Genomic DNA, 22047 nt, shown 5'->3' with positions numbered 1-22047 from the left:
ACTTTATCATCCTGAGAGGGAAGCATTGGTGGTCAAGGAGAATCTCTGGGTAGGGACAGGCTGGTCCACCTGGATGAGGCAAATTCAGTTTCTTCCACACAGTACTATTCTAGACAGTTTGCTTCATTTATCATGGCAAGGTAGTTTGATAGAGTTAATTTGAGCATTTCCTTCCACCTTTACTTTCTCATATCATTTTCCTCCCTTACTCTCACCCACCACAACCCACAATGAAATAGAAGCAAAGTTTACAGGTAATTGCCAAATTAAATATGAGAATGATTCTCTCTTTAGATACTTTCTTATGGAGTTGATTTTTGGATACTAAAAAGAAGTGGCCTGAGGTAAGAGGAGAGATCATGCTGAGTGGGGACAAAATTTATAATTGGAGAGGGAATATATTTTAGAGGGAAAATAAAGAATTCCTATTGATTGGTATTAGTAGTAGCCTTAGTATCATTGTCTGATTGCAGAAAACCAGGTTGGAAAATTAGAAGGAACCCAAATGATGAAATGGCCTCAGGAATGGATGTTCCTTATCATAATCCATTTGTAACATGGTTTTTAGCATTTCTGGACACTTAGGAGCCTCACTACTTATCATGGGGGCAAGAGGAACATGGGCGAATTGTCACTTGAATAAGGAGGACTAAACCAGGGGGAATATATTATTTTTTTAAGATTTTATTTATTTATTCATGAGAGACACACACAGAGAGAGAGAGAGAGAGAGAGAGGCAGAGATATAGGGAGAGGGAGAAGCAGGCTCCACAGAGAGCCCGATGTGGGACTCGATCCCAGGACTCTGGGGTCATGCCCTGAGCCAAAGGCAGATGCTTAACCACTGAGCCACCCGGGGATCCGTAAACCAGGGAGAATATCTGTATAAGCAAGGGCAATAGTGAGTCAACTGCTGTTAGTTAAAACTTTGATGCTTTTATCTATAAAATGGGAATAATAATATTACCTACCACAGGGTATCATTTAGTACATCAAATGACATAATCAATACATCTGCTAGGAGAAATGGATGAATCCTATTTGGAAGTAATTAACGTTATCTGGAAACTTTATATTTTTTATGTTATTTCCAGTATTTAGTAAAAATGAAAACAAAACTCAAAATCCCCCAAAAACCTGATTATAAAAGGGACTTGACTATACAACTGAAATTAAGAGAAAAAATAGAAAGTAGAAACAGACCCATAATTGACCCAGATTTGGGAATTAGCTAAGTAGGATTAAGAACTATAATTTGTATGTTGAAGAAAATAGATTAACATATAAAGAATTTCATCAGAGAATGTGTAATTATTGAATGTGTATTTATTGAAGTATCAAATAAAATTGTACGCATGAAAAAGGAACTATCTAATACTAAGAATTTAGTGCACTACCGGATTAGGGAACTAGAAGGCAGGCTAATAAAGAATATCCACACAAAAGTCCGGAAAGAATAAAAAGATGCAAAATAAAGAATACAGGAAAAGTAACATGTGAAAAATAGTGACAAGGTATTGTAGTTGGCAAAACAATGATAGCATTTCCATTCCTAAGTATATGCCCCAAAGAAATATCTGCATACAGATATGGCAATCAAAAAACATGCACAGTAAGGATGCCTGGGCGGCTCAGCAGTTGAGTGTTTGCTTTTGTCTCAGGGTGTGATCCTGGAGACCAGGGATCGAGTCCCACATCGGGCTCCCTCCATTGAGCCTGCTTCTCCCTCCATTCATGTCTCTGCCTCTCTCTCTCTCTCTCTCTCTCTCTCTCTCTCTGTGACTCATGAATAAATAAATAAAGCCTTTTTAAAAAATGCACAATTAAGTTCATGTAAGAAGTATTTGTAATAGTCCCAAAGTGGAAATAACCCAAGTGGTCATCAATAGCATAATACATAATACTAAACTGCATTGAAAATAAACTAAAACTAGACACAATATATTTTTCAAAAACATAATTTAAGCTACATCTTATGACTGTATCTATATGAAGCTCAAAAATACTCATAGCTTATCTATATCTATGTTGTTTTAAACCCAAAGAGTGGTTACCAATGGTGTCCTGTGGAAGAAGCAGTGTGCAAAGGGAAGTTTCTGGGGGTCCTCATGAAATTTTGTTTATCACTGATTTGGTTAAAATGGTTTACATAGTTTGTGAATTTATAGAGCTTTACATTTATGAATTATATACTTTTAATAATATAATGTTAGTATTACCATTATAGTCAATAGTGAATTCATATAAGTCTATGTGAAAAGTGGAATTATCAAAAGTTTTTTTTTAATTTAATAATTAGCAGCTTTGTTTTTCCGATTCTTATCCTGATACCAAACAAACAAAAGTAAAACACCTAAATTAAATCAAGGTATTGTACAATTTTTCACCTAATCTCTATATTATTATTTACATCGAACACTAGATAGTATAGTAGCAGGATATGCAAAACAAAAGGAAACAGGGCCTCTTGAATAAAAGAACCATAAGCATAGAGGCTTAGAAACAATAATATGTACATATTATGAAGCTGAGAAACAATATGTACAAATTACAAAGATGAATATACATTTTTGTAAAGAAACCACTCAAGTCTGTCATTTAGCATCATTACTTTTCAACTGATTGATTTGCATTGTGAATTCACGTAGAGCTTGTCATTTTACTCTCTCATGAGCATTGTGTGTATGTTTCTGTCCCTTTATTGGAACATGCATTCTCGATAAACCCTACTAGCTTCAAACTACCAGGAATGCTATATAAAATTTAACACTTTTTAAAATGCAGGCCGAGTTTAAATAAGAATGAAAAATCTCTTGGCAATAAATATAAAGACTGAGCTAACTCTCAACCTGGGCTTCTTCAGTATGTTGACTGTTTACCACACTCAAAGATTGAGATCTTCATAGCTCCTAGGAAGGGCAAAAGTGGAATAGTTTGGAAGTGGGGATAGTTAAGACTCCTTAAGCTTTCACAACATAGAGAATTATGGGCTCAAAACTCTATACCTTAAGTAAAATAGGATTAAAACAAATCTACCAACCTATCAAAGGAAAGGAAACTGGAAATGGTTTAATTTAGTCTGAGCTCTGGGAGTTTAAGGAAAAGAACTTGTTTCAGAATGTCTAATCACAGGCCTGTCCTACTGCGAGTTTGTGTGGGAGGACGTGAGCGAGGCACCTACTGTTCTGCCATCTTGCATCACTCCAAATTTAAAGTTCAAATTTCTATTACCATGTGGTCTGGAGATAATAACCTAAATGTTTCTAAGTAGTATTCCAACTTGTTGATAAAATATTCGGGATCAATCGTCAGAATGTATCTAGTGTTAAATCATTTCTCATGATATATCCTAGTACTGTTCTACTCTTAGCCACCACCATAATCTCTCCTCTGCATTATCATGATAACTGCATAACAAACTTCTTTGCTTCTATACTTGACTTTGCTGTTTATTCTCTACAAAGTCAGATCATGCCACTCATCTGCTCAAAACTCTCAGTGTTTTCCTGTATCACACAGAATAAATTCTGTGTCCTTAACCATAGTCTACCGGACACCTTGTACCAGCCTCCCCCTGATTTGGTCTCCCACTCATTTCTGATTCACATCCTTCCCCCATCCCCTCCTTCATTTTGCACCACACACTGGATATACATTTTTCTTGGGAAATGCTGGATAAGCTTCTTTCTCATAGCCTTTGGCTACTCCCTCTGCGTGGAACACTCTTTTCCCCAGATATTCTTAGAATTGTCTTTCTTTCCTTATTCAGATCTCTACTGTGTTATCTTCTGTTATGAGTTGAATTTTCCCTCCCACCATTTCAGAAAAGAAAGAAAGAAAAGATTGATATGTTGAAGTCCTAACATCTGGTACCACGAAATTTGATCTTACTTGGAAATTGGGTCATTGCATCTGTAATTAATTATTACAATGGGCCCTAAATCAGTATGATTGGTATCATTATAAAAAGGGCCAATTTGGACACAGACATGCATATAAAGAGAGCATCTTTGAACGTGGAGATGGCATCTGTAAACCAAGAAGAGAAGCCTGAACAGATCCTTCCTTCATAGCCCTTAGAAGGAACTAATTGCTAGTAGCTTGATTCCTTATCTCTAGCCTCTAGAAATCTGAAAACATATTTGTTTAAACTCCTCAGTTTGTAGGGGTGCCTGAGTCGCTCAGTTAGTTAAACGTCTACCTTTGGCTCAGGTCATGATCTCAGGGTCTGGGATTGAGCCCCAAATCAGGCTCTCTGATCAGGGGGAGCCTACTTCCCCCTCTCCCTCTGTCTGCTATTCCTCCTGCTTATGCACTCTCTCTCTCTCTTTTTCTCTGTCAAATAAATAAAATCTTAAAAAAAAACACAACCCACTCAGTTTGTGGTACTTTTTTACAATACCCTAGGAAACTCTTACCACATTTAAACGAAGAGGACTTCACTTTGTACTTGATGTAAAATAACTCTGTGATTTTCTTACTCTTTACCCCACTCTTGTATTATTTATTCTTGGCATCTGTATTCTTTGTCTCCTTGTCACAAAATGGAAGCTCCACAGGTAGGAGTACTTGACGTGTATTTTCTTATTTTATCAAAACAATACAAGAAGAAATAGAAAACTTGAATAGAACTTCCAGAATTAAGAACTTGAAATAGTAATTCATATACCAACTTCCAAAAAAGCAAACAGACCAACAAACAAACCCCAAACTGGTCCATTGTTAAAATATTCAAATAATAGATAACTGACATCCTATTAAAATTCTTTCACAAAATAGGAAAACATTAATCTTACCGATCTCATTTTAGGAAGTTGATATATATTCGGTAATGAAGACAAGAATGCTATTTTTGTTTATTAATTTCATGTAGTTCTCAAGTGTTCAAGCATTGTTTTAAGGACTTTATAAGTACTAATTCATTTAATCTTTTGCTAGCCAACTGAAGTAGGTACTATACTAATTTCACTTATGAGTAAATGTACAAATAACTTTAAATTATACTAGCAAACCAAATATAGTAGTGTATTAAAAGAAAACATGATTGAGTGAGGCATATTCTGGTATTTCAAGAAGTATTAATATTTGAAAATAGTTACTATAAATAATATTTTGTCTGTATTTTGTAATAAAATATGTAACAACATATTCATCATATCATTTGGAAATATTTTTATATAATTTAATATTCATTCATGATTTAGAAAAAAATAAAACCTCATAGTAAATTTGGAGTTAGCTAGAGAAATACTTCCTAAAATTTCAGCAAATTTCACACTTAATGGTGACAGGTAGAAGTGTTTTCAATTAAATCAGGAAAATGATGAGCATACCTGCTCTGACCATTGTTATTCAGCATTGTACTTGAGGCCCCAAGCAGTGCTGGAATACAATAAAAATAAAAATAAAAATAATAATTAAAATAATAAAATAATAAAATAATAATAAAAATATAAATAAGATAATAAATAATAAATAATAATAAATAAATAAAATAATCAAATAATTAAATAATTAAAAATAATTAAAGTTGTATTATTTCAAAGAAACAATCATCAGTATCCTCAGTACACATCAGTAAGTGTTTGTATACCTAGAAAACTTAAGAGAGAAATGTTTGGTATTAGTAGGTGGGTTCAGCAAGAGCGACGTATATAAGATCATAAATCCATTGTATTACTATACACAGCAACAAGTAAGGTAACATTATAAAAACAATAAAAACTGTAAAGTACTAAGAAATTTTACTGAAAAGTGTTAAAGAATATAAATATAAAGGTATCCATATCCATGGCTGAAAAGTCTTAACTGTATGTATAGGTTAATTCAATTACATTAATTTAATGCAATCAAGATCTTTTCATAGTTTTTACAATATTGAGAGATTGTTTATCTTACTTACAAGGTTATTGAAATGTCAAGGGTCATTAAGAGAAGATTTAAGAAGAGTAAGCTGAGAATATTTGCCATCCAGATCTCAAGAATAAAGTAGTGGTATTTGTGTAAGAGATAGATAAATGGAATAATGGAACAGAATAGAGAAAATACATTTTAAACCTTGCTTTACAATATATGAGGCACTACAGATAAGTGAGGGAAAGAATTAACTCTACATATATAATGATGGTGGAACAGGTTATCCATATGAACAAATAAAATATGTGCTAATCTCCTGCTATGCCCAGAAACCAATTATACAGGGACCAATTCTAATCTGCAATTAGATAAAAAAATCTAATTAGGAAAAACGGAATTTTTGTTAAAATTGGAAACATCTGTGTTCTACAAGACAACAGTAAAATAGGTGAAATGGTAATCCAATGGTCCCTGGTCCAGGAGAAGTTAATTCCAAGATACACAAATGCTTAGCAATGGTAATTAGAATACATAAATTAAAAAAAAAAAAAAACTCTTCAACCAAGATTTGCATATAAAACTGGATAAAAGATACAGAATAGCAATGCACAGAAGAAAAAGGTATTACATATAGATACATAGATGTGGATATGGATACACACATACACATATATAGATAGGGTCAATTTACTCTAGTGTTTGCTCAAGATGAAAAGGAGAATGAGATCAAAAAAGAGGAACACAGACTACTAAATAAATAAGTAGTATTTTATTTCTAAGTGCCTGCTGAGCACATGGTATTTATTATATTTATATATTTCATTTAAATGAAATATATTAACATAAACTTTTTAAATGTAGACAAAAGGGTATTGCATGGCAAAAATGCCAAGTGAATGTTAACACTTCACTGGATGTATCATTTGCAAATATCTTCTCTTGTTCAGTTGGTTGCCTTTGTTTTCTTAATGATTTCCTTTACTGTGCAAAACCTTTTTATTTTCATGTGGTCCCGGTATTTTAATTTTGCTCTTATTTCCCTTGTCTGAGGAGACATATCTACAAAAATGTTTCTTTGGCTGATGTTAAAGAAATTACTGCTTCTGATTTCTTCTAGGGGTTTTATGGTTTTGAGTCTCACATTTAGATCTTAGATCCATTTTGAGTTTATTTTTGTGTATGGTGTAAGAAACTTTTCCTGCGCTCCCCCCAGGACAGGCAGAGGCCGGGAGGGCGTCAGACAATGAAGACGCTCCTGCCACTGGGTGCCCCCAAGCCATGCAGATCAGTGGCCCCTGCTGCCGGAGCATCCAAGCCAGTGCAGACTGGGAGCTGTGGTAGTTACTGTGGGAGCTGACTCCAGGGATAGAGAGCTGGCCACCACCAGTGGGGTTGTTCTCCTGGTGTCACCCTGTGCCTGGGATGGAGTGGGGCTGCCAGGGAACAGAGGCCTCATGGGGTAAACAGCTCCCACTGAGCTAAGCACCTGGCAGTAGGGGGGCAGCTCGCCCAGGTAGGTGCACACACCTGAGAATCTGCATGCAGGCCCTCCCCCAGAAGACCAGCTAGAAGGACAGGGGAAGAGTAAGCTCTTGAGCTAGCAGTGCTGGAAAGTTCCAGGGGAAGTCTAGGGATTTACAGTATATAGAACCAGAGGATACCCTGCCTATTTTTTTCTCTTTTATTTTTCTTCCATTTTCCAACACAACAAGTTTTTAGACACTGCACTGAGCAAAATTATTAGAAAGAAAAACTCACCACAAAAGAAAGAATCAGGAACAGTACTCTCTGCCACAGAGTCAAAGAATTTGGACTAAATTTCTATGTCAGAAAGCCAATTCAGAAGCACAATTATAAAGCTACTGGTGGCTCTGGAAAAAAGCATATGGGATTCAAGAGACTTCATGACTGCAGAATTTAGATCTAATCAGGCCGAAATTTAAAATCAACTAAATGAGATGCAATCCAAACTGGAGGTCCTAATGACTAGGGTTAATGAGGTAGAAGAAAGAGTGAGTGACATAGAAGACAAGTTGATGGCAAGGAAGGAAGCTGAGGAAAAAAAAAACAAAAGATCATGAGGAAAGGTTAAGGGAAATAAATGACAGCCTTAGAAGGAAAAATCTATGTATAACTGGGGTTCCAGAGGGCACTGAGAGGGACAGAGGACCAGAAACTGTATTTGAACAAATCATAGCTGGAAACGTCCTTAACTTGGGGGAGGGAAACAGGCATTCAGATCCAAGAGTTAGATCCCCACCCCCCCAAAACCAATAAAAACCGTTCAACACCTGGACATCTAATAGTGAAACTTGCAAATTCCAGAGATAAGGAGAAAATCCTTAAAGCAGCAAGAGACAAGAGATCCCTAACTTATATGGGGAGAAAGATTAGATTAACAGCAGACTTCTCCACAGAGAGCTGGCAGGCCAGAAAGGGCTGGCAAAATATATTCAGGGTCCTAAATGAGAAGAACATGTAGTCAAGAGTACTTTATCCAGCAAGGCTCTCATTCAGAATAGAAGGAAAGATAAAGAAGTTCCAAGATAGGCAGAAACTGAAAGAATATGTGATCACCAAACCAGCTCTGCAAGAAATGTTAAGGGGAACTCTGTAAAAGAAAGAGGACGCCCAAAGAAATAATCCACAAAACAGGGATTGAATAGGTATTATGATGAAATAAATTCATATCTTTCAATAGTAGCTGTGAATGTGAATGGGCTTAATGATCCCATCAAAAGACGCAGAGTTTCAAACCGGATAAAAAAGCAAAACCCATCTATTTGCTGTCTACAAGAGACTTTTTTTTATTTTATTTTATTTTATTTTATTTTATTTTATTTTATTTTATTTTATTTTATTTTATTTATTTTATTTTATTTTATTTTATTTTATTTATTATTATTTTTTAAAGATTTTATTTATTCATGACAGACAGACAGACACACACACACACACACACACACACAAACACACAGAAACACAGGCAGAGGGAGAAGCAGGCTCCATGCAGGGAACTGACGTGGGACTAGATCCCGGGTCTCCAGGATCACACCACGGTCTGAAGGCCGCACTAAACTGCTTGGCACCGGGGCTGCCCAAGAGACTCATTTTAGACCTAAGGACACCTACAGCCTGAAAATAAAAGGTTGAAGAACAATTTACCATTCAAATGGTCCTCAAGGGGATCCCTGGGCAGCTCAGCAGTTTAGCACCTGCCTTTGGCCCGGGGCAGATCCTGGAGTCGCGGGATTGAGTCCCACGTCAGGATCCCAGCGTGGAGCCTGCTTCTCCCTCCTCCTGTGTCTCTGCCTCTCTCTCTCTCTCTCTCTCTCTCTCTCGTTCTCTCTATCATAAATAAATAAATAAATATTTTTAAAAAAAATGGTCCTCAAAAGAAAGCAGGGGTAGCAATCCTCATATCAGATAAAGTTAATCCCAAAGACTATAGTAAGAGATGAAGAGGAACACTATATCATACTTAAAGGATCTACCCAGCAAGAGGACAAAGATGAATATTTATCCCCCTAATATGGGAGCTGCCAAGTATATCAATCAATTAATAACCAAAATAAAGATATACATAGATATTAATACATTTATACTGAGGGACTTTAGCATGGCACTTTCTGCAAATGACAGACCTTCTAAGCACAACATATCCAAAGAAAAAGAGCTTTAAATGATACAGTGGACAAGATGGACTTCACAGATATTTATAGAACTTTACATCCAAATGCCACTGAATACACATTCTTCTCAAGTGCACCTGGAACTTTCTCCAGAATAGACCACATACTGGGGCACAAATCAGATCTTAACCTATACCAAAAGATTGGGATTGTCCCCTGCATATTTTCAGACCTTAATGCTTTGAAACTTGAACTCAATCACAAGAAGAAATTTGGAAGAAACTCAAACACGTGGGGGTTAAAGAGCATCCTGCTAAAAGATGAAAGGGTCAACCAGGAAATTAGAGAAGAATTTAAAAGATTCATGGAAACCAATGAGAATGAAGATACAACTGTTCAAAATCTTTGGGATACAGTAAAAGCAGTCCCGAGAGGGAAATACATCACAATACAAGCTTCCCTCAAAAAATTGGAAGAGAATTCAAATACACAAGCTAATCTCACACCTAAGGGACCTGGAGATAGAACAGCAAATGAAACCTACACCCAGCAGAAGAAGAGAGTTAATGAAGATTTGAGCAAAACTCAATGAAATAGAGACCAGAAGAACTGTAGAACTGATCAACAAATCCAGGAGTTGGTTCTTTGAAAGAATTAATAAAATAGATAAACCATTAGCCACTCTTATTAAAAAAGACTCGAATAAAATCTCAAAAAAGGAGAGATCACCACCAATACCAAGGAAATAGAAATGATTTTAAAAACATATTTCGAGCAGTTATATGCTAATAAATTAGAGTCTAGAAAAATGATGCATTTCTAGTCTAGAAATGGATGCATTTCTGGAAAACCACAAACTACCAAAACTGGAACAGGAAGAAAGAGAAAGCCTGAACACGCCGATAACCAAGCAGGAAATTGAAGCAGTCTTCAAAAACCTCCCAAGGCAGAAAAGTCCAGGGCCAGATGGCTTCCCAGGGGAATTCTATCAAATGTTTAAAGAAGAAACAGTACCTCATCTACTAAAGCTGTTCTGAAATATAGAAAGAGATGGAATACTTCTAAACTCGTTTTATGAGGCCAGCATCATCTTAATTCAAAAACCAGACAAAGACCCCACAAAAAAATGAGAATTATAGACCAATATCCCTAATGAAGACAGATTTAAAAATTCTCAACAAGATACTAGCCAATAGGATCCAACAGGACATTAAGAAGATTATTCACCATGACCAAGTGGGATTTATCCCTGGGATGCAAGGCTGGTTCAACACTCATAAAGCAATCAGTGTGATTGATCATATCAATAAGAGGAAAAACAGGCACCAAATGATCCTCTCAATAGATGCAGAGAAAGCATTTGACAAAATATAGCATCCATTCCTGATCAAAACTCTTCAGAGTGTAGGGACAGAGGGACATTCCTCAGCATCTTAAAAGCCATCTACAAAAAGCCCACAGCAAATATCATTCTCAATGGGGAAACACTGGGATCCTTTCCCCTCACTGGTATTCAACATAGTACTAGAAGTCCTAGCCTCAGCAATCAGGCAACAAAAAGAAATAAAAGGCATTCAAGTTGGCAAAGAAGAAATCAAACTCTCCCTCTTTGCATGTGACATGATACTGTACATAGAAAACCCAAAGACTGCACCCCAAGATTGCTAGAACTCATACAGCAATTTGGCAGTGTGGCAGGATACAAAATCAATGCCCAGAAATCCATGGCATTTCCTACAGTAACAATGAGACTGAAGAAAAGGAAATTAAGGACTCAATCCCATTTACAATTGCACCCAAAAACATAAGATACCTTGGAATAAACCTAACCAAAGAGGTAAAGGATCTATACCATACAAACTACAGAATACTTCTGAAAGAAATTGAGGAAGACACAAAAAGATGGAAAAATATTCCATGCTCATGGATTGGAATAAATACTATTGTGAAAATGTCAATGTTACCCATGACAATTTACACATTTAATGCAATCCCTATCAAAATACCATGGACTTTCTTCAGAGAGTTGGAAGAAATCTTTTTAAGATTTGTGTGGAATCAGAAAAGACCCCGAATAGCCAGAGGAATATTGAAAAAGAAAAAAACAGAGCCGGGGTCATCACAATGCCAGATTTCAGGTTGTACTACAAGGCTGTGATCATCAGGACAGTGTGGTACTGGCACAAAAACAGACACATACATCAATGGAACAGAATATAGAACCCAGAAATTGGCCCTCAACTCAATGGTCAACTAATATTTGGTAAAACAGTAAAGAGTATCCACTAGAAAAAGGACAGTCTCTTCAATAAATAGTGCTGGGAAAATTGGACAGCCACGTGCAGAAGAATGAAACTAGACCATTCTCTTACACCAGACACAAAGATACACTCAAAATGGTTGAAAATCTAAATATGAGAAAGGAATCCATCAAAATCCTGGAGGAGAACACAGGCAACACTCTTTTTCAACTTGGCCACAGCAACTTCTAGCAAGGTACATCTATGAAGGCAAGGGAAACAAAAGCAAAAATGAATTATTGGGACTTAAGATAAAAAGCTTCTGCACAGCAAAGAAACAATCAAGGAAACTAAAAGACAACCTACAGAATGGGAGAAGATATTTGCAAATGACGTATCAGATAAAGGGCTAGTATCCAAGATCTATAAAGAATTTATTAAACTCAACAGCAAAGAAACACACAATCCAATCATGAAATGGGAAGAAGTCTTGAACAGAAATTTCTTCAAGACATAGACATGGCCAACAAACACATGAGAAAATGCTCTGCATCCCTTGCCATCAGGGAAATAGAAATCAAAACCACAAAACCACAATGAGATACCACGTCATACCAGTGAGAATGGTGAAAACTAACAAGACAGGAAACAACAAATGTTGGAGAGGATGTGGAGAAGGGGGAACCCTCTTGCACTGTTGGTGGGATGTGAAGGCTTACAGTCACTCTGGAAAACTGTGTGGAGGTTCCTCAAAGAGTTAAAAATAGAGCTACCTTATGATCCAGCAATTGCACTGCTGGGGATTTACCCTAAAGATACAGATGCAGTGAAACGATGGGACACCTGCACCCCAATGTTTATAGCAGCAATGGCCACGATAGCCAAACTGTGGAAGGAGCCTCGGTGTCCATGGAAAGATGAATGGATAAAGAAGATGTGGTTTATGTATAGAATGGAATATTCCTCAGCCGTTAGATACGATGAATACACACCATTTGCTTCAATGTGGATGGAACTGGAGGGTATTATACTGAAGGAAGTAAGTCAATCGGAGAAGGACAGACATTATATGGTCTCATTCATTTGGGGAATATAAAATATAGTGAAAGGGAATAAAGAGGAAAGGAGAGAAAATTAGTGGGAAATATCAGTGAGGGAGACAGAACATGAGAGACTCCTAACTCTGGGAAACGAAGGGGAAGTGGGCAGGGGGATAGGGTCACTGGGTGTCAGGCACTGAGGGGGGCACTTGACAGGATGAGCACTGGGTATTATGCTGTATGTTGGCAAACTGAACTCCAATAATTAAAGACTGTTTTGGTAAATAATTAAAATAAAACAAAATAAATAAAATAATATCCAGGAGACCTGATTCTAAATCTGAGCTACTCTACCAATTCCATATATCGGTTTTGGGTCAGTTGTTAAAAATTATCACAAATTTGGGCAGCCCCGGTGGCCCAGTGGTTTAGTGCTGCCTTTGGTCCAGGACATGATCCTAGACACCTGGGATCAAGTCCCATGTCGGGCTCCCTGCAGGCAGCCTGCTTCTCCTTCTGCCTGTGTCTCTGTCTCTATTTCTCTCTGTGTCTCTCATGAATAAATAGATAAAATCTTTTTAAAAAAATATCAAAAATTCAAATTAAGGAATCAATCCCATTTACAATTGCACCCAAAAGCATAAGATACCTAGGAATAAACCTAACCAAAGAGGTAAAGGATCTATACCCTAAAAACTACACAACACTTCTGAAAGAAATTGAGGAAGAACAAAGAGATTTGGAAAAACATTCATGCTCATGGATTGGAAGACTAAATACTGTGAAAATGTCTTTGCTACCCAGGGCAATTTACACGTTTAATGCAATCCCTATCAAAATACCTTGGACTTTCTTCAGAGAGTTGGAACAAATAATCTTAAGATTTATATGGAATCAGAAAAGACCCTGAATAGCCAGAGGAATATTGATAAAGAAAACCAATGCCGAGGGCATCACAGTGCCAGATTTCAAGCTATATTACAAAGCTGTGGTCATCAAGACAGTCTCATACTGGCACAAAAACAGACACATATATCAATGGAACAGAATACAGAACCCAGAAATGGGCCCTCAACTCTATGGGCAACTTATATTTGACAAAGCAGGAAAGACTATCCACTGAAGAAGGACAGTCTCTTCAATAAATGGTGTTGGGATAATTAGACAGCCACAAAGATATAGAGGTAGTGAAACGGCAGGACACCTGCACCCCAATGTTCATAGCAGCAATGTCCACAATAGTCAGACTGTGGAAGGAGCCTTGGTTCCTTCAACAGATGAGTGGATAAAGAAGATGTGGTATATACACAATGGAATATTACTCAGCCATCAGAAAGGGCGAATACCCACCATTTGCTTTGATGTAGATGGAATTGGAGGGTATTTTGCTGAGTGAAGTAAGTCAACCGGAGAAGGACAATCATCAAATGGTTTCACTCATATGCCGAATATAAGAAATAATGAAGGGGATTATAGGAGAAAGGAGGGGAACTGAGTGAGAAAAATTAGAAAAGACAAACCATGAGAGACTCTTAACTGTGGGAAACAAAGGGTTGCAGAAGGGGCAGGGGTTGGGAGGATGAGGTAACTGGGTGATGGACACTGAGGAGGGTACTTGATGGGATGAGCACTGGGTGCTATACTATATGTTGGCAAATCAAACTTAAAAACAAATGTAAAATAAAAAATATCACAAATTCTGGCAAATTTTGAGGCCTACTGCTTCTAATAGGTCATAATCATTTCATGGTTGTTTGTGTAACACAAACGTAATACCAACCCTATAAAGCACTTACATTGAGGTAAGTGGTAAAATATTAAATTAAAATTTTTGTGTCTGGGGACACCTGGGTAGCTGGGTAGTTTGATGCTTGCCTTTGGCCCAGGTCATGATCCTGGAGTCGCTGAATCGAGCCCCACATCGGGCTCCATGCATGGAGCCTGCTTCTCCCTCTGCCTATGTTTCTTCCTCTCTCTCTCTGTCTCTCATGAATAAATAAATAAAATCTTTAAAAAAATTCTTGTATCTGGTATATAAAATGAAAAATGGGTTGATTTTTTAAGTATTTCAATCTAATTTTATATGACATTACATTTAACAAAGCCCATGTGTTTTGTTTTTATACAATGAGGACTTGATGCATACTCCATGCAAGTTTAGAGAGAGAGAATAAAATGAAGAATAAAAACAAAAGAAATCTCAAAAAAAAATTGTCACAAATTTTTGGACATTCACCCTACTCAGAAGGTGCAGGCATGTCATGGAAGCCCAGTTGAACCCTGTATCTCTGCTCAACTAACTACCACTAGGTAGCCCAGTGGATGGGCCTCGCAGCGCCAATTGTTTCATACAAATAGCTCTTTTCTCAGAGAATGCATTTTACATTGTTTGATCATTTTTGTTTAAATAGGATAGGATTGCTAGTCACACTAGCAATTTATTCAACAGAAGTGTTTTTGACAGTGCCTCTCTTGCTCAGACTGGGTTTTGCTGACCCACAAAATCATGAGATGTAAAAAATATCGTTTTTGTTTGAAGCCACCAAATATCCAACAGCTCACAACGCAGCAATAGATAACTGGCATTGGATTTGTTACCTGGAAGTGGGGTGCTGCTGTAACAAAAACCTAAAACTTATGGCATTGGCTTTGGACAGAAGTAGACAGACATTGGAGGAACTCAAGGAGACCAATAATGAAAACTTAAAAGTAGATGGATAGTGAGGGAAGTGTATTGATGACTGGATTAGAAATGGTCTTTGTTATTTAGTGGTAGAAAGTTTAGCAACAATGTCACCTATAGTAAATGGAAGATTGGAACTATACCTGATGGCTTAATAATTAAGCATATTTCAGGTTGCCTGGATGGCTCAGTTGGTAGAGTGTGTGACTTTTGGTCTTAGGGTTGTGAGTTAGATTTCCAGGCATAATTTGCATAAGGCCACCTGTGTTCCAATGTCCTCTCACAGATGTATTAAGGAAGAACATGTTGACTCTTCCAGTTGAATTTTGATGAAATAAAGTATTCAGAACAGTTTTTCCAGACAGCAAAAAATGATCAAATTGAGTAGTTCTTTCAGGTCAGAGACAAATCCAGAGCAGTAAACATGAAAATAGGGATAGATGTAGGACTATGATAATAAGGATAGATGTAGGACTATAACAACTTGGTAAGAATTCAACCCTCTTTTCTGCACACCATATCTTTAAGACTCTTAGGGTTTTCTATAGCAATGTCAGAAGCAAAAATCAAGGCTGAGATAAGATGGTTCAAAAGACAGAATACGTACCACAGATATCAAAGCCAAGACATGCAGAGAATTAGCCCCGGGGAGGACTTGGCTCTAACCAGTGGTCTAGGGACATTGACCAGATGGATCTGAGGATTTCTATAGACTACTGACTTAGGTCTCCTATTCCTCCTTTTTGAAAAGGAATGTTTATTAATCCTTTGCCGTGCCTTCTATATCATTGTGTTATGCATATATATGGAAGGAGGCATATACCTTTTTCTTTAATTCATAGATCTTTGGATTAAAAGAAATCTTACATGAGGACTTCTATCTACATCTGCACATATTTTAGATGATGTAATATTGAACATCAAGTCAGTATTGAAATGGGGTAAGACTTTGGGGAATCTTGAGAAGAGCTGAGTGTGTTTTGAATATAGGAAAAATGAGAATAATTTTTGCCAAACTGGGAACTATGGCACGTTAAAAATGGCAAAAATTCTATGCCAGTAATTCCAATGAACAGTGAAGTATATTTCCCCACCATTTAAATCTAGGCCTCTATATGAATACTTTGGCTCATAAACTAATAAATCATATTATTTTAATTCTGAGCATAGTCTATTTTATTTTAAATATTTTATTTATTATTCATGAGAGATACAGAGAGGCAGAGACATAGGTATAGGGAGAAGCAGGTTTCCTGTGAGGATCCCAACATGGGACTGTATCTCAGGACCCTGGTATCATGACCTTAGCCCAAGGCAGGTGCTCAACCACTGAGGAACCCAGATGCCCCTGAGTTGAGTCTTAAAAAGAACTGGCAGCTCTTCCCTTAGTCTCTAGAAGTCCTCAACCTCCATATAATGTGTCTCACTACCCTGCTGGGGAGAATCCAAAGAGTGTCCCTCATATTACATAGAGAAGAAAAGTACTGCTGTCTTCAGCCTTCCAACCTCCTTGTCAAGTTACCAAGCATATGCTTGTACCCATGTTAGATTCCTCAGACCAGCTCAGTCACCAGCCTAATGCCACTGAGAGATCCAATCTTTGCCTTGAATAATAGAAGAAATTATGAGAATTTTTCCTGCCTGATTTCCTGACCCACAGAACTGTGGCATACAAAATGATTCTTGAAACTACTAAATTTTGGAATCATTTTTTGCATAGCAATAGATAACTAGATAGTAGATTAGATATAGAGATGATAGAATAGATAACTAAGAATTCTGTTTATCTGTAAAAGTGGTGTTTGAACTATATTATCTCTATGTTAAAACCCTCTAATTCCTTAGGCTAAGGATTTATTCCAGTTTATCCCCTTCACTTTCCAAGCATCTTTCTTATGTGCTTTGCCGAATCTCTAGGTCAAAGCAATACAGTACAGAATAGATAACTAAATCCTTGCTAGGCATTAAGGAGGGTGAAGATATTTGGAGAACTGCCTCGCAGTTTAAACCAGTTGAACTGTGAGAAGCCCATGGTTTTAGAAACACTGTTTCATCATGTCATGGCCTGTCTTCTAAGAGTATGGTTTCAGTCCCCTGACACTTTTAAAATAATCACAGTCAAACAGAATCTAAGCTTCTGGGATATATGTTAATTGCTCTGCACTAGTGAGTGTAGATAAGAGGAGCTGAGGTTCCCTTGAGATCAGGAAAATTGTGAAGGGTCAATTTCAAAATGAGTATTAATAGGTAGGTTAAAAATAGTTTTTTTAAAAAGAATATACTTAACACTCTTTGAACATTATTAATTAAATAGGTTGATGGTGCTAGTCATAATAGCAAATTATTCAACAGAAATGCTTTTGAGTGCATGATTTCTGCTCATTCTCTTTTACTCTGGGAATATTTATTGTAAAAATACCCCTTCTATCCATGTATTTCTCAGTGAAATAGAGGACACAAACCTATGATGAACTGATAATTATCAATGGTTTACTTGATATTTTGCAGTGCTTGTTGTTGTCTATGATTTCCTATGAAAATCCAGGCCAGTGTTTTAGATAGAATTTAACTCAAGGTTTATATTTTTATTAACTAAAAATTTTGCTGCTTTCATAAATAAGGATCAAATGCAGAATTTCTTCTTGAAAGAAACTGAACAGTCTACACAAAAATGGTGCTACAATAGAGACAAATAAATGAGAGATGTCCAATTTGAACTTGTAAAACTCTGAGCAGTGAGATTAAATATATTCTCTGGGTCACTATTATAAATGCATGACTGTAAACAACTCACTTCATTCTCTGAAGTGAAGGATGACTTATGTGAACAAGCTTGAATGTTGTTAGTTCACAGTTTGGCATTTGTACTTGAATGATGTTTTTCCTTTCATTGAGAGTGGACTAAAACTGCTTTATACTTTCTAAGAAGTATATTTTTCTGTAACATCAACTATCCCTCCTTATTTAATGCAAACTTAAATGTATCTGCAGGTTATTAGAAGCTTGGAGATGCTTGAAGACAGCACAAATATATATTAGAAAAAAACCCAAATATGTATTAGAATAAGTTCTGTATGAGCCATAAAGAGGCATCTATTCATTACTAATTTCTGGATGACATTCATGTTTAATTTTCAACCATGACTAATACTTGCAGTCAGAAATGTATTATTTTTAAAAGTACCAATTTGATTATATAGAACATTTCAACAAATTTTTAATGTTAACTGATTTTCAATATATAAATTATACTATCTGAATATATGAATAAGTTGAACTGAATCACTGATTAATATTTTGTGAGTACCTACCCCTTCAAATAGTAAATAGGGATAATGAAAAAAACATCTATCACCATAGAAATTTTAATAAGTAGCTGTTTTTTAGTTTATAAGTATATTGTTTTAGTGCTTATGAATTCTACAAGTATGGATGCCCTTGAAATAAGATTTTGAAAGGATAGGTTTTTGAGTTTTTTTGTTTTTTTTTAAAGATTTTATTTATCTATTTATTCCTGAGAGACACAGAGAGAGAGTCAAAGACAAAGGCAGAGGGAGAAGGAGGCTCCTGTGGGGAGCCTGATGCAGGACTTGATCCCAGGACCCAGGGATCATGTCTTGATCTGAAGGCAGATGCTCATACCCTGAGCCACCCAGGTGTCCCAGGTTTCTTGAGTTTTTAAACTATTTCTTTAGCAAACAAGGAGCTAGAAAAAGGAGGGAAAGATGGAAGAAAAAAAAAAATCACCAAAACATACTCATAATGATGATTTTCATAATAACAGGAGACCTTGTAATGAATGATCAAATAATTGATAATCTAATAGGTATGTGATATAATTTGTAAATAAGGATCCATATACACACTCACACATATACTTTTCTCCTTCTTAGTCTATAATAGAATTCAAATTTAATCTAAACCAATCAAAAATGTTATTAAATTCTCAGACTTAAGGTAATAAGAAATATTACTTTGTAAGAAAAGATGGTTATATCTAATAGTTTGGATTATAGGAAGAAGTTCCTAAAGACACACAATCACAGAAAATGCTGGAATATGCTTTATTTGAAAATGAATCCTTATGTACTGCTGTTGGGTCAATGCCACTGTATCAAAGCATTGTGAGGCTACAAAATATAATCCCCAGAAATAGGTTTAATAACAAGGAGTAGTGAAAATAGCATAGATAAATATAAATAAAAATAATAATTCAGCATTGAATTTAAAAAGTTTTAGTTGGAGGCATATAGTTTATGGAGCTCTTGGAAGGAAAATACCGCTTCCTTTGTGAAGGATCCTATGAATTTTCTTTGAAAAATCTGTGAGAATATTTTGGTGGTAGGAGCAGGGCACAGAGCAGACTGCCAGATATTTTTGAAAGTGTTTGGGTGAAGGCCCCGTATGCTCTGCTGTGGGGAAGAAATTTTGCAAGGGAAGTACATTCCAGAGAGGGTGCTAACGGGAAGGCCGCTTGGCACAGGACGCTGCTCTTCTCCAGGCTGCCAGTGCTCTTCTGCTCCATGTTCTTTCAGAAAGTAGCTCTTTGTGAAATGCAGGTCCCTACATTCCAATAATGAGTTTCTGTAATTTGAGTTTGGACAGGGAGGGATACTTCCATTGCATATTCCAAATTTTTCAAAATCAGTTTTATAGGTTATAATTTGGACACAATTTCATTCAATAATTTGTGAAAGTTTAAGAACATTTGCTTCACTATTTAAAATTAAATGTACTAGTTACAATTCATCCCCCCCCACCCCACCCCCGTAGAACCAGTTAACCCCTGATCAGCTTATTCTGTGGTTACAGTTTTGTCTTATATAGAATATATAATTAGAATCATACTATATATGCTTTTGGTGAGTCTGACTTTTTCTCACTTAGCATAATGCTTTAAAGATTTATCTTTGTAAATACTCATGTATTGTGTGTATAACAGTAGTTCGTATCAGTAGCTAGGTTCTTTTGATTGCTTTGATTCCTTTTTGATTGATGGTGTTGAATAGATGTTTCACCATTGTTTACCCACTCACCAATTCATAGGCCTTGGGATGGTTTTCAGTTTTATCCTATTATGAATAAATCTGCTGTGACCATTCAAGTATAATTTTTTGTGTAGACAGATGTTTCATTTTTCCAATGAGTGCAATAGCTGGGTTGTATGTTAAATGCATGTTTATCTTTATAAGACACTGCCAAACTGCTTTCCAACATGACTGTAATTTGCATTCCTGCCAGCAATGTATGAGAGTTGCAGTTGCTGCATATTCTTGACAAAACTTGGTATTTTAGTTCTTTTTAATTTTAACCATTCTAAATTACTTTTAGTGGCAACTCATTGTATTAATTTTCATTTTTCTGATGACTAATGATGTGGAACATAATTTCATATGCCTATTTGACATTTGTAAATATTCCTTGGTAAAGCATCATTCACATTTTTGCCCTGTTTTTAAAATAGTTTTAGATTTTACATTTAGGTCTATGATCCATTTTGAGTTAATCTTACCATATGTTGAGAGTTAAGAGGCTGGATTTATCTTTTTGTCTATGGTTATATAATTGTCTCAGTACCATTTGTTGAATAGACAATTCTTTATTCATTGAATTACCTTGGCATCTTTGTTAAAAATCAATCGACCATGAATAGAAGAGTTTGTTTTTCTTTTTTTTTCCTGGATTCTCAATTCTCTTCCAATGATCCTATGTGTTTCTTTTTTGTTAAAACCACATTTTTAAAGTTATAATAGCTTTATAATAATTCTGAAATTGGGAAGTCTAAGTCCTAGATTTTTATTTCAAAATTATTTTTGCTATTCCAGTTTGTCTTCCCAATATACATTTTAGAGTCAGTTGGTTAATTTATGCAAAAAACCTTGCTATGATATTGAAAAGTATTGCAAGGAATCAGTATATTAAATTAGGGAGAATTGCCATTTTAATTTATTTTCCCATTCAAGTGATACTCTTATTTGGTCTTTTAGTAATTTTCTCAAATTTTTAAATAATTTTCAATGTATCTACCTTTCACATGTTTTTAAGATTATCTCTAGTATGGTATTTTTTATTTTCAACTCCCAATTTTATGGTTAGTTTATAGTAATAAGTTAATTTTTGCATACCAACCTTGAATATTTGACCTTCCTAAACTTACTCAATAATTCTAGTAGGTTTTTGCACATTCCTTATAATTTACTTTGGGTATGGTCATGTTATCTGTGAATGAAGTCTGTTTTATTTCTTCATTTTCAATATTTATGAAATTTTGTCCCATTTTTTTCCCTATTGCAGTGGTTTGGACTTCTATTATTAAGATGAATAGAAGTGGTAAGAGCAGATATCCTCACCTTGATCTTGAAGTATAGATAAGCATTCAGTGTTTCAACATTAAATATAATGTTAGCATTGTTTTTTTCATAGATGTTCTTGATTGGGTGCAGAAAATTCCCTTTTATTACTAGAGTGATGAGAAATTTTAAAAATCAAGAATGAATGTTGGATTTTGGTAAATACTTTTTCTACAATTATTGAGATGGTTAAGTTTTTCTCCCCCCGCCTTTTTTTTTTTTTTAATTTTCCAGTCTGAAAACAGT

At 35.8% G+C, this 22047-nt stretch overlaps 1 long non-coding RNA gene across 2 annotated transcripts in view; it reads left to right on the top strand.

The window, feature by feature from the left end:
* The window catches only part of LOC140608661 (uncharacterized), a 64336-nt gene extending 42515 nt beyond the window's left edge, over positions 1 to 21821 (top strand). For both annotated transcript variants that reach the window (XR_012010632.1, XR_012010634.1), the window contains exon 3: positions 21746 to 21821. This is a non-coding gene — a long non-coding RNA (uncharacterized lncRNA). The remainder of the gene's footprint in view (positions 1 to 21745) is intronic.
* The last annotated feature ends 226 nt before the right edge of the window (positions 21822 to 22047 follow it).

Source organism: Canis lupus, chromosome 18 (genome assembly GCF_048164855.1).
Source record: "Canis lupus baileyi chromosome 18, mCanLup2.hap1, whole genome shotgun sequence".
Taxonomy (NCBI): domain Eukaryota; kingdom Metazoa; phylum Chordata; class Mammalia; order Carnivora; family Canidae; genus Canis; species Canis lupus.
The sequence above is the reverse complement of the archived record's forward strand: the minus strand, read 5'-3'. Positions and strand labels throughout refer to the sequence as shown.